General features: G+C 32.1%; 1 protein-coding gene across 4 annotated transcripts in view; it reads right to left on the bottom strand.

Annotated features, from left to right (window-relative positions):
* The window catches only part of LOC131676869 (mushroom body large-type Kenyon cell-specific protein 1), a 398,326-nt gene that overhangs the window by 224,797 nt on the left and 161,002 nt on the right, over positions 1-12,527 (bottom strand). The window lies entirely within an intron of this gene.

The following is a 12,527-nucleotide window of genomic DNA, read 5'->3' as shown; positions in this document are numbered from 1 at the left end:
TCCTTATCTTACATGAGGAAGAAAAAATTTTGTATGCGTTTTTGTCCGGAAGATGACGGCATATTTTTTAGAAACGTTCGGCATTTGGATCCAAATATTTTTTTTGTCAGACGACGGTGACCTTATGGTATCCGGCCTTCTTGTCGTAAATCAAACTGGTCTTTCTTTTTTTTCTCCTGGTTATCAAAAATAAATACAGGCAAAATCACTTATTAAAAACCTGTTTTAATCCACCTAGCGGTGCAATTGTGCCTTTCTCATTTCTCTATGGCACGGAGGTTTTTTTTGTTCAACATAATTGTGGAAATGTCCATTACATTCTTAGTACACTTTGCACTTATACACAATGGCATGCCAGCCACGAACTTGATGAGCTACGTGTCGACGGTGAAACACTTGAAACAATAAAATATCATACTCCATTAGCCTAATCAGCATTAGATCAATGTTATCTGCTTGCTAACTCATTTTGTCATGCGGGGTTGGGTATGTGAGGAGGGCGAAAGTCCCATGAATGAACGACTCCCCAGCTTAAATTGGTATGCTTTGTGATATAGTGGAGGTTTAAAGATGATGGGGTTGAAAGGGAGGGGTATGAGGGCTGAGGGGTGAATTAAGGAGATTTTTAAGAGAGGGGAGTAAACGGTAGAGGGGGGGGGTGTAACCCCTCTCCTTAAACCATCAACTACGCCCCAGAACGATTGCATAACCTTTCTATATGAAAAACAGTGAACTTTAACTTTTCTTTAGGGGTAGTCCCATTTTTAGAAAACTGCTTTACTAAATATTAAAAAAAAACATTTTTCTGTCGTGGTATTATATTTGATCCCACCGTGTATCGGAGCGATTTTTAGCTTTAGAGATGAGAAGATAGACTGGCTAGGTTGTTGACTGTGCAGTAGGGCATTGCAAAAATTTTTTTTTTTTAATTCTCGAAGGCCCCCCCTCTCATATTGTGACAAATGTCAAAGTAAGCTCAGATGCCAAATTTCACATCATTTGGACAATTTTAGACCCCCGCCCACCTCGCTTGAAATTTTTTGAAATTGGTACTATGGGAAAATATGGAGGAAAAATACATTAAATGCAATAACTTTTGAAGTAGCAATCAGAAAATTAAAATTTATACCTCTTTTGGAAGGAAATAATCTTAGTATTTGAATGAAGATATATTTGTTTCTAGAAAAATGCGGGAAAGTGGGGTACTGGGTCATTTTGGCCCTAAAATCCCCTATTTTTAATGATTTTTCTGCTCCGTGATGCAAATCATACATATTTTGTAGTTTTTCTAATATGAAAAAATCTCAGAAATCGAACGGAACCCTTTTGACCTTAGTCCGAATACGAGAAGTTGGGGTTAAATGGCCTTTTGTCATTCATATTAAACTTCATCATTTTCTCGTGAATATATCTCTATTATTCTTCACTCAATTTTCATAAAATATACCTTGTTGAACGTGGAAAATCCTTAGGATTATAACAAAAATTGATTCATTACCGGTAAAATTCAGGAACATCAAATTATCTGACATAAAGTGTCGATTTCACATTTTTATCATAAAATCGCACATATTAACTCCATTTAACAACAACATTCTTATTTAATTTACTACTTTTAGTGTAAAATATGCTTAGGGATCACATGAGAAAAGTTTCATTCCTGGAAAAATAGGGGAAGTTGAGGTATTAGGACAAATAATGAAAAAAATGAGATTTGTAGAGTAAATATCATAAAGTTTGATGTTTCTGAATTTTACCTTTAACGTTTTTATTTTTGTTTTATTCCTCAGAATTTTACACGTTCAATAAGTTACATTTTATGAAAATTGATTGAAGAATAATAGAGATATATGCATGAGAAAATGATAAAATTTAATATGACTGACAAAAAGCCCTATAACCCCAACTTCTCGTATTCGGACTAAGGTCAAAAGGGTTCCGTTCGATTTCTGAGATTTTTTCACATTAGAAAAACTACAAAATATGTATGATTTGCATCACGGAGCAATCATTAAATCATTAAAAATAGGGGATTTTAGGGCCAAAATGACCCAGTACCCCACTTTCCCGTATTTTTCTAGAAACAAATATATCTTCATTCAAATACTAAGATTATTTCCTTTCAAAAGAGGTATAAATTTTAATTTTCTGATTGCTACTTCAAAAGTTATTGCATTTAATGTATTTTTCCTCCATATTTTCCCATAGTACCAATTTCAAAAAATTTCAAGCGGGTGGGCGGGGGTCTAAAATTGTCCAAATGATGTGAAATTTGGCATCTGAGCTTACTTTGACATTTGTCACAATATGAGAGGGGGGGGCCTTTGAGAATTCAAAAAAAAAAATTTTTTGCAATGCCCTACTGTGCAGCAATAAGACTTTTGCTTCCAAAGTTACGTTAAAGAGAGAGTGCGAGAGAGAGAGAGATTTGCGAACTACGGTCGTGAAATTATACCCCTTCATGTCAGCATTCTTTGTGGTTATTCGTTCCTGGTTGGACAATAGTCGGTGTGATTTTTGTAGGTACACCGGGTGATCTGAGTTACTAAAAAATGTCTTTTTTATCTCTCTTCGTAGACAAGTGTTAACGCCCTCTATGCGGTGGAACGAGGAACTAAAATTTGCAGGCAAATGAATTATCTGTCAGAATTTTTGCTTGCAGTTATTTTTCGGATGTATATAGTGCCACCTAGCGGTGAAAATGCAAGATAGTGATGGTGGTTTTTCCATGAGAATTGTTCAAAAATCCCATACAAACTTCAAGCACGTAGGTCTGGTAGCCGATTTTGTTCAGACTTTGAGTAGAAACTTCTGGTGGGACTAGTAACGACGCTGGGGCAGTAGTGGTTATTTTTTGGCCTTACCATCAGGATATTTTTAATAATCTAGAAACGTACAAAAATTCAGAATCTGACAAATATCTGCGAGACCTAGATTTTGACCTTGATCTTTAATTCGAACGTTACGAATATGTTCTTTTTCAGTCCGCAGTTATAGATTGCTTGCCAAACGAAAAACTTTTTTCGGGAACCTGGACATTCTCTTTTACGTTCGACGCGTCCGGAGCACTCTTCTAAACGAACAATGTAGGAACTTTTAGTCCAGGAATTTGTACACACACCTTGCCCCTTCCTTGCACTTAGTTTTATTATTTATCATTTTATGTAAGTTAGGCCGTGTCGAATTAGTGTCATCAGTATATGGTCTTCCAGATAGTCGTTTTATTTACAATAAAAGGAGCACAAGTAGAAAACTGTTTGGAATGTATGCCAGGATGCAATACTATTCCGAAACCCAATCAAAATTGTATATTCATCATGCTCATCATATCTGTGGTCACATTCCTAACGCTTATGGTACAACCGTCGTCGTCATTTTTCATCCCCGGGATTGACCCAAATTCGACGTCGGACCGTTTTTGTCCCTTCTTTCGTTTCACTTCATTTCACGATAGACTTCGTTCTGAAATGCAATTGCCAGCAACGCCTCTTCCGCCGCCCAAGATGTGCCATCTCCCAAACTACTATGAAACTCCCCCCCCCCCCCCCATCACAAATTATTTTTTCGACTTCTCAGCTTTTCGCTGGATTTTAGGTCACTCATCGCCGGGAAGGATTCCTGCCTGCTGAGTAAATTCCGTCACGAAGCGACAAGCGGGCGGCCGCCGCCTCCGATTCGATAACAGACGGAATAAATCATCCACTAATTGTGGAACCTCCTCCTCCTCCACCACGGGAAAACGGCGTGCAAATTTACGCCACTTGTGCGACCGCCGAGCAAAAAAAATGTCATAATGACCTGTAATGCCCCTGATCCCCTTAACACCGTCCACCCGGCCAACTCAGAAGCGATTTGATTCCGTTATGGGGGGGGGGGTGGAGGGTACCACATATTTAATCAAGCGAGTTCTCAAATTACAAACCATCACGCTACTGTGCGCTGGCGGCTGGCCTCAAATTGTTTGTTTTCATTTAAGCGCACTGACTTTTGTTTTGTCTTGGAGGGTCTCCCTTCTGCGGTACACACACACACAGCACTTCAGCTCCAGTCTGACTCTCTCGCGAAGGGTCCCCGATGCCAACGCTAGAAGCAATTGGATCCCTAGAACGGACCGCTTTTTTTACTAGTTTTGTCAATTACTAGAATTAAAAAAAACGTGTTCAACTTGACACCTCTTACCGTTGACGGCTCACAGCATAGTCGGAGCAGCCCTGTTTGATATTCGGAATAAAAGAACCTTAACTGGAAGCGTCGCTTGCGGATCAATTAGTGGTTGTTATGCCTCTAAAAACAAAGGAAGCCTTGGTGGAAAAAGTGCAGGGTTGTCGTCAGCGGGTTGTTTTGTTTCTAGTATACCAATAAATGTTCACCAATAAGATTGTGCTCACTTATTTTTTGTATAAGTCGTAACATTTACCGCCGTCGCGTGGAAGGAGTGTTGGTTGATACTTCTGCTGAAGCAGTGCGCATTGTTTTGTCTACAGCTTAGCTGCATCTGCTCCTCTAACTGAATTAATTGGACAAACCATTGAATTTTTGATAATGAATAATGATTACCTTTCGAATGTTTGCAGGAATTGGTTAAAATTGTTTTCAATTTTCTGATTTTCCAATTTTGCGATTTATCGATTTTTCGATATTTCCGTTTCAAATTCTCCGATTTTCTGATTTTCCTACTCTTCGGTTTTTATGATTTTTCGATTAACCGATTTTTCGTTCTTCCGAATTTCCGATTTCCAATTTATAGCTTTACCGATATTCCAATTATCAGATTTTCCAATTTTCTGATTTTCCAATTTTTTTGCTTTACCAATTTTTAAACTTCCCTATTTTGAAAATTTTCGATTCCCCGATTTCCCAATTTTCTAATTTCCCGATTATCCGATATTCCGATTTTCCAGTTTTCCTATTTTCCGTTTATCCGATTCTTTGATTTTCCGACATTCTGTTTTTCTGATTTTTCTATTTCCCGATTTTCTGATTTTTCAAGAATCCGATTTTACACTTTGTCCAATTCTTTGATTTGCTGATTTCCCGAATTTCAGAGTTTTTAATTTTCCTATTCTTCGATTTTCCAATTTTTCAATATTTCAATTTCTCATTCTTTAAAATTTTTAATTTTTCTATTTTTAAATTTTTAAATGTTCCAATTCTCCAATAGTCCAATTTTCCAATTTCCTAATTTCCTATTATTCCACTTTTGTAGTTGTCCAATTTTCCAGCTTTTCAATAATATTCTAATATTCTAATTATTCAATTTTCAAGTTACAGTGAAGACCCGTTTTTATCAGACGCCTTGGTGAATGTTAGGCTGATAAAAGAGGGACATTGATAAAATCGGGACATATATTTATCTTTCTTTTTAAGAAACCGAAGCTCTTAAATCATTTTTCTTTAGTTCCTAGATATAGCCTCATAATGTTACCCGATTATTTAGTTTAAATTTCCCTTAAGAGAGTCTGACCGCGCAAAATAAAAAAATTCTAATTTTCCATTTTTTTCATTTTTCCAATTTTCCAATTTTCCAATTTTCCAATTTTCCGATTTTCCAATTTTCCAATTTTCCAATTTTCCAATTTTCCAATTTTCCAATTTTCCAATTTTCCAATTTTCCAATTTTCCAATTTTCCAATTTTCCAATTTTCCAATTTTCCAATTTTCCAATTTTCCAATTTTCCAATTTTCCAATTTTCCAATTTTCCAATTTTCCAATTTTCCAATTTTCCAATTTTCCAATTTTCCAATTTTCCAATTTTCCAATTTTCCAATTTTCCAATTTTCCAATTTTCCAATTTTCCAATTTTCCAATTTTCCAATTTTCCAAATTTCCAATTTTCCAATTTTCCAATTTTCCAATTTTCCAATTTTCCAATTTTCCAATTTTCCAATTTTCCAATTTTCCAATTTTCCAATTTTCAATTTTCCAATTTTCCAATTTTCCAATTTTCCAATTTTCCAATTTTCCAATTTTCCAATTTTCCAATTTTCCAATTTTCCAATTTTCCAATTTTCCAATTTTCCAATTTTCCAATTTTCCAATTTTCCAATTTTCCAATTTTCCAATTTTCCAATTTTCCAATTTTCCAATTTTCCAATTTTCCAATTTTCCAATTTTCCAATTTTCCAATTTTCCAATTTTCCAATTTTCCAATTTTCCAATTTTCCAATTTTCCAATTTTCCAATTTTCCAATTTTCCAGTTTTCCAGTTTTCCAGTTTTCCAGTTTTCCAATTTTCCAATTTTCCAATTTTCCAATTTTCCAATTTTCCAATTTTCCAATTTTCCAATTTTCCAATTTTCCAATTTTCCAATTTTCCAATTTTCCAATTTTCCAATTTTCCAATTTTCCAATTTTCCAATTTTCCAATTTTCCAATTTTCCAATTTTCCAATTTTCCAATTTTCCAATTTTCCAATTTTCCAATTTTCCAATTTTCCAATTTTCCAATTTTCCAATTTTCCAATTTTCCAATTTTCCAATTTCCAATTTTCCAATTTTCCAATTTTCCAATTTTCCAATTTTCCAATTTTCCAATTTTCCAATTTTCCAATTTTCCAATTTTCCAATTTTCCAATTTTCCAATTTTCCAATTTTCCAATTTTCCAATTTTCCAATTTTCCAATTTTCCAATTTTCCAATTTTCCAATTTTCCAATTTTCCAATTTTCCAATTTTCCAATTTTCCAATTTTCCAATTTTCCAATTTTCCAATTTTCCAATTTTCCAATTTTCCAATTTTCCAATTTTCCAATTTTCCAATTTTCCAATTTTCCAATTTTCCAATTTTCCAATTTTCCAATTTTCCAATTTTCCAATTTTCTAATTTTCCAATTTTCCAATTTTCCAATTTTCCAATTTTCCAATTTTCCAATTTTCCAATTTTCCAATTTTCCAATTTTCCAATTTTCCAATTTTCCAATTTTCCAATTTTCCAATTTTCCAATTTTCCAATTTTCCAATTTTCCAATTTTCCAATTTTCCAATTTTCCAATTTTCCAATTTTCCAATTTTCCAATTTTCCAATTTTCCAATTTTCCAATTTTCCAATTTTCCAATTTTCCAATTTTCCAATTTCCAATTTTCCAATTTTCCAATTTTCCAATTTTCCAATTTTCCAATTTTCCAATTTTCCAATTTTCCAATTTTCCAATTTTCCAATTTTCCAATTTTCCAATTTTCCAATTTTCCAATTTTCCAATTTTCCAATTTTCCAATTTTCCAATTTTCCAATTTTCCAATTTTCCAATTTTCCAATTTTCCAATTTTCAATTTTCCAATTCTCCAATTTTCCAATTTTCCAATTTTCCAATTTTCCAATTTTCCAATTTTCCAATTTTCCAATTTTCCAATTTTCCAATTTTCCAATTTTCCAATTTTCCAATTTTCCAATTTTCCAATTTTCCAATTTTCCAATTTTCCAATTTTCCAATTTTCCAATTTTCCAATTTTCCAATTTTCCAATTTTCCAATTTTCCAATTTTCCAATTTTCCAATTTTCCAATTTTCCAATTTTCCAATTTTCCAATTTTCCAATTTTCCAATTTTCCAATTTTCCAATTTTCCAATTTTCCAGTTTTCCAGTTTTCCAGTTTTCCAATTTTCCAATTTTCCAATTTTCCAATTTTCCAATTTTCCAATTTTCCAATTTTCCAATTTTCCAATTTTCCAATTTTCCAATTTTCCAATTTTCCAATTTTCCAATTTTCCAATTTTCCAATTTTCCAATTTTCCAATTTTCCAATTTTCCAATTTTCCAATTTCCAATTTTCCAATTTTCCAATTTTCCAATTTTCCAATTTTCCAATTTTCCAATTTTCCAATTTTCCAATTTTCCAATTTTCCAATTTTCCAATTTTCCAATTTTCCAATTTTCCAATTTTCCAATTTTCCAATTTTCCAATTTTCCAATTTTCCAATTTTCCAATTTTCCAATTTTCCAATTTTCCAATTTTCCAATTTTCCAATTTTCCAATTTTCCAATTTTCCAATTTTCCAATTTTCCAATTTTCCAATTTTCCAATTTTCCAATTTTCCAATTTTCCAATTTTCCAATTTTCCAATTTTCCAATTTTCCAATTTTCCAATTTTCCAATTTTCCAATTTTCCAATTTTCCAATTTTCCAATTTTCCAATTTTCCAATTTTCCAATTTTCCAATTTTCTAATTTTCCAATTTTCCAATTTTCCAATTTTCCAATTTTCCAATTTTCCAATTTTCCAATTTTCCAATTTTCCAATTTTCCAATTTTCCAATTTTCCAATTTTCCAATTTTCCAATTTTCCAATTTTCCAATTTTCCAATTTTCCAATTTTCCAATTTTCCAATTTTCCAATTTTCCAATTTTCCAATTTTCCAATTTTCCAATTTTCCAATTTTCCAATTTTCCAATTTTCCAATTTTCCAATTTTCCAATTTTCCAATTTTCCAATTTTCCAATTTTCCAATTTTCCAATTTTCCAATTTTCCAATTTTCCAATTTTCCAATTTTCCAATTTTCCAATTTTCCAATTTTCCAATTTTCCAATTTTCCAATTTTCCAATTTTCCAATTTTCCAATTTTCCAATTTTCCAATTTTCCAATTTTCCAATTTTCCAATTTTCCAATTTTTCAGTTTTCCAATTTTTCAATTCAATGAATCTTTGGAAAATTTTTGAAGATTTCTGAAGCTTAGTGATATCTTCTGAAAGTTCATTTAATTTGTCCGAAGTTGTCTGAAATTCTCTACAACTTTATAAACTTCTCCAAAATATTATGAAAGTTTCTAGTTTTGGAAAATCTTCAAAACATCTGAAATCAAGTGGAATTTTCTGCAATTTTTTTTGCAGTCTTGTACAATTCTTTGGAGGCTTCTGAAAAAATTCCAACATTTCCAGAAGTCTTTCGCAGTCGTCTTAAATCTTCCACCATTTACTTAACGGAAGGACGACGATTGATCAGACTTGCGGTCGTCTTAAATCTTCTGAGATTTAAATAAATCTTCTGAAATTGGAATTGTTTGTAATCTACTGGAATTTTTTTTATGTTTTCTCCAATAATTTGAAGGTTTTTAGAATAGAATTTCGCGAAATCTTGTGAAGCTTCATTAATTTTTTTGTAGTAATAGCTCCTTCAGAACGCTTTTAGAATCATCGGGAGTCTTCTGAGGGCTTCCGAAATCATCTGCAATCTTTTCACGTAATCTGTAGTCTTTTGGAGGCTTCGGTAATGTAACATGTTTTGAATTCTTCTAGTATCGGTTGAAATTTCATTAAATCTTACATCGACTGAAATTTTCCACAACTTTATTAACTATTTTAGGATATTCTGATTGCTGCTAGCTTTAGAAAACCTCTACGAATCATCAGGAATTTTCTGCAAGCTTCTAATTCCTTCTGATATCTTCGTAAATCATCTGCTATTTTTTGTCATCATCTACAATCTTACAAAAGGCTTTCGAAATTTTCTAGCCTTTTCTGACATCTTTTGAGGTTTTCTGATATGTTAGGATATTTGGAGTATCTGCTAGAACTCTTTTGATGCTTCTCAAAGATTTTAATATTTCCTAACTTTAGAAACCCTTTCTGCTATCGTTCGACGTCTAATCCAATCTTCTGAATGATATTGGAATCTTCTAAAATTTCCTTAAGTCATTTGAATTTTTTTGGGGTTTAACTAAATCTTCTGTGGTCGTCTAAGGTCTTCTAGAATACTATAGGCTTTTACTGAAATCTTCTATAGTTTTTTTTAAATTATCTGAAAAATCTATTGACATCATCGGGTATCTTTCGAATGTTGGTGAAATCCAACATTTCCTGAAGATTTTTGAAGTCTTCTGATATCTTCTGAAATTTTATTAAAATTTTTCAAGGCGTCTGTAAACCTTTCCAACTTTTTAAATTCTTCTAGAACATTGTAATTTTGGAAAACGCTTGGAAATCATTTGAGATTGGGTGGAATCTTCTTATATCTTCTGCAGTCTTATACAATCATATAAATCTTCTGAAATATTACAACACTTCCTAAAGTCCCTTGAACCCTTACGAAATCTTCTGTAGTTGTCTAGCGACATCAGGAACGTTATAAGTTTTTTTAACTCTTCTATAGGAAATTCATTCGAAATCATATGGAATAGTATAAAATGTTTTGGATTCATCTTAAATCTTTTGAAAACTTGTGAAGTCTTCTGATATCGTCATTTTCACTCAAGTCGTCTGAATTCCTCCTACAACTTCTTCTTACATATTCCGAAATTTCCTTAAATTTAAAAAGTTTAATTTTTTATACATCTAAATATCTGAAATTTTCTAATTCATCAGAAACCATATGAATTCATGTGGAATCTTCTGCAATTTTTTGAAGGCTTCCGATAATTTCGGAATTTTTTTTAGGTTTTCTGATATGTTCGAATTTTTTACTAGACCATCTGAACATTCGCTAGAACGTTTTCAATTCTTCTCAAATATTTTGAAATCTTTTAGCTTCAAAAGATCTGTTTGGCATCTGAAATCTTTTGCAGTTTTGTACAATCCTTTGAAGGCTTCCGAAGTCTTCCAACATTTCCAGAAATCTTTTTAAATCTTCTAAAATATAAATAAATCTTCCGAAACTGGAATTGTCTGTAATCTACTGGAATTTTGACGTTTCCTACAACCCTTTGAAGGCTTTTGGAATCTTCTTAAATGTCCTGAAATCTTTTGAAGTTTTACTAAATTTTCTGTAATCATCTGAAGTCCTTTAGAACTCTTTTAGAAGCATCCGGGCTCTTCTGGAATCTTCCGAAATCGTCTACAATCTTCTCATGTAATCTACAATCGTTTGAAGGCTTCTGTAATCAAACATATTTTGAATTCTTCTAATATAGGTTGATATTTCATTAAATCTTCTATCGTCTGAAACCCCCACAACTTTAATAGTAGTTCTTCAGAAATCTTTAGAAATCTTGTGGAATCTTCTGAAACTTTTAACAATTTTTTGTCTAGCTTCTAGCTTTAGAAAAGCTCTACAAATTATAGAGAATCTTCTGCAAGGTACTAAAACCTTCTTCGTAAATCGTCTGCAATCTTTTGGCGTCATCTGCAATGTTACTGAAATCCTCGACAACTTTAACAATAGGCTTTCAATATTTTCTAGGATCTTCTGAAATCTTTTAGGGTTTCTGATATGTTTGGATTTTCTTTTGGACCTTCTGCACATGTGCTAGAAATCTTCTAGCTTCAGATATCTTTCAGGAACCATTTTGAATCTCTGAAGAATTTTGGAATCTTCTGAAATTTCCTGAAGTCATTTGAAATCTTCTGAGGTTTTACTAAATCTTCTGTAGGTGTCTAAGGTCTTCTAGAACATTAAAGGGTTTTCACTGAAATCTTTTATAGTTTTTTTTTTAATTATCCGAGAAATATTTTGAAATCATCGGGTATCTTCGAATGTTCGTGAAATCTAACATCTCCTGATGATTTTTGAAGTCTTCTGAGAACTTCTGATATTTTATTATATCTTCTGAAGGCGTCTGAAATTCTCTACAACTTTTCAAATTCTTTCTAAAACATTGTAATTTTAGAAAACTTTTTATAATCGTTTGAAAAACTCACATAGGTTTAGAGATCTTTCCAGAAGAGATTTCTCTAACCCGAAAGGAGGCGAATGACTCTAATATTAAAACTTTCACAATCAAAATAAAAAAAAATCTTACAACATTTCTTGAAGTCCTTTGAAATCTTTTGTAGTCGTCTAACGACATCACGAATGTTATTAGCTTTTTTCTGACTTCTTCTGTAGATTAACAAAATCTTTTGAAATCTTCTGGAATAATCTGATATCTTCTGAAGGCATGTGAAATTTAACATGTTCTGAAGACTTAAACTTCAAAAATTCTTCTAAAATTTTCTGAAATTTGCTTAAGTTTAAAAATCTCTAATCTTTTAATTTTTATATGAATCCAAAGCCTATCGAAGTTTTCTGAAATCTTCGGAAATCTCTTGATATCATCTGTAATCTTATAAAGCTTCAAGCCTTTCAGAGTTTTATATATCTTTCCAAATCCAGTTACCTGATGTCTTTTGCAATCTTCTCAAACTTTCGGAAATCTTTGAATTTTTTTATCCTTTTAAATTTTATGAAATCTTCTTTAGCTCTACTAAATATTCATAAGTGGTCTGAAGTCCTCTCGAACATTATACATTCTTCTGAAATATTATGAAAAATCCTAGTTTGAGAAAACTTTCTGAAATCATCTGGTATCCTCTGAAATCTTGAGCATTCTGTTGAAGACTTGTTTGTCTTGTAATGTTTCCTGACGTTCGATGAAATCATCTGAAATATTTGTAAATATTCCACTATTTTTTCAAACTTTCTAAAAATATTCTGAAAGCTCCTGAATCTCATTGAAGTTTACAAAAATCTTCCAAAGTGTAGTAAAATATTTTGTATTTACCAAATTTCTTGAAAGATGGCACGAGATAATTTTTATTTTCTAAAGGCTCCCAAAATCTTTCGAAATCTAATACCAAAGTTTACCATTTGCAATCTTTTTCCAAAAGTTTTCTAAAATC

This window comes from Topomyia yanbarensis, chromosome 1 (assembly GCF_030247195.1).
Source record: "Topomyia yanbarensis strain Yona2022 chromosome 1, ASM3024719v1, whole genome shotgun sequence".
Classification (NCBI taxonomy): Eukaryota; Metazoa; Arthropoda; class Insecta; order Diptera; family Culicidae; genus Topomyia; species Topomyia yanbarensis.
Note: the sequence above shows the minus strand (reverse complement) of the source record. Positions and strands in the feature narration are given on the sequence as shown.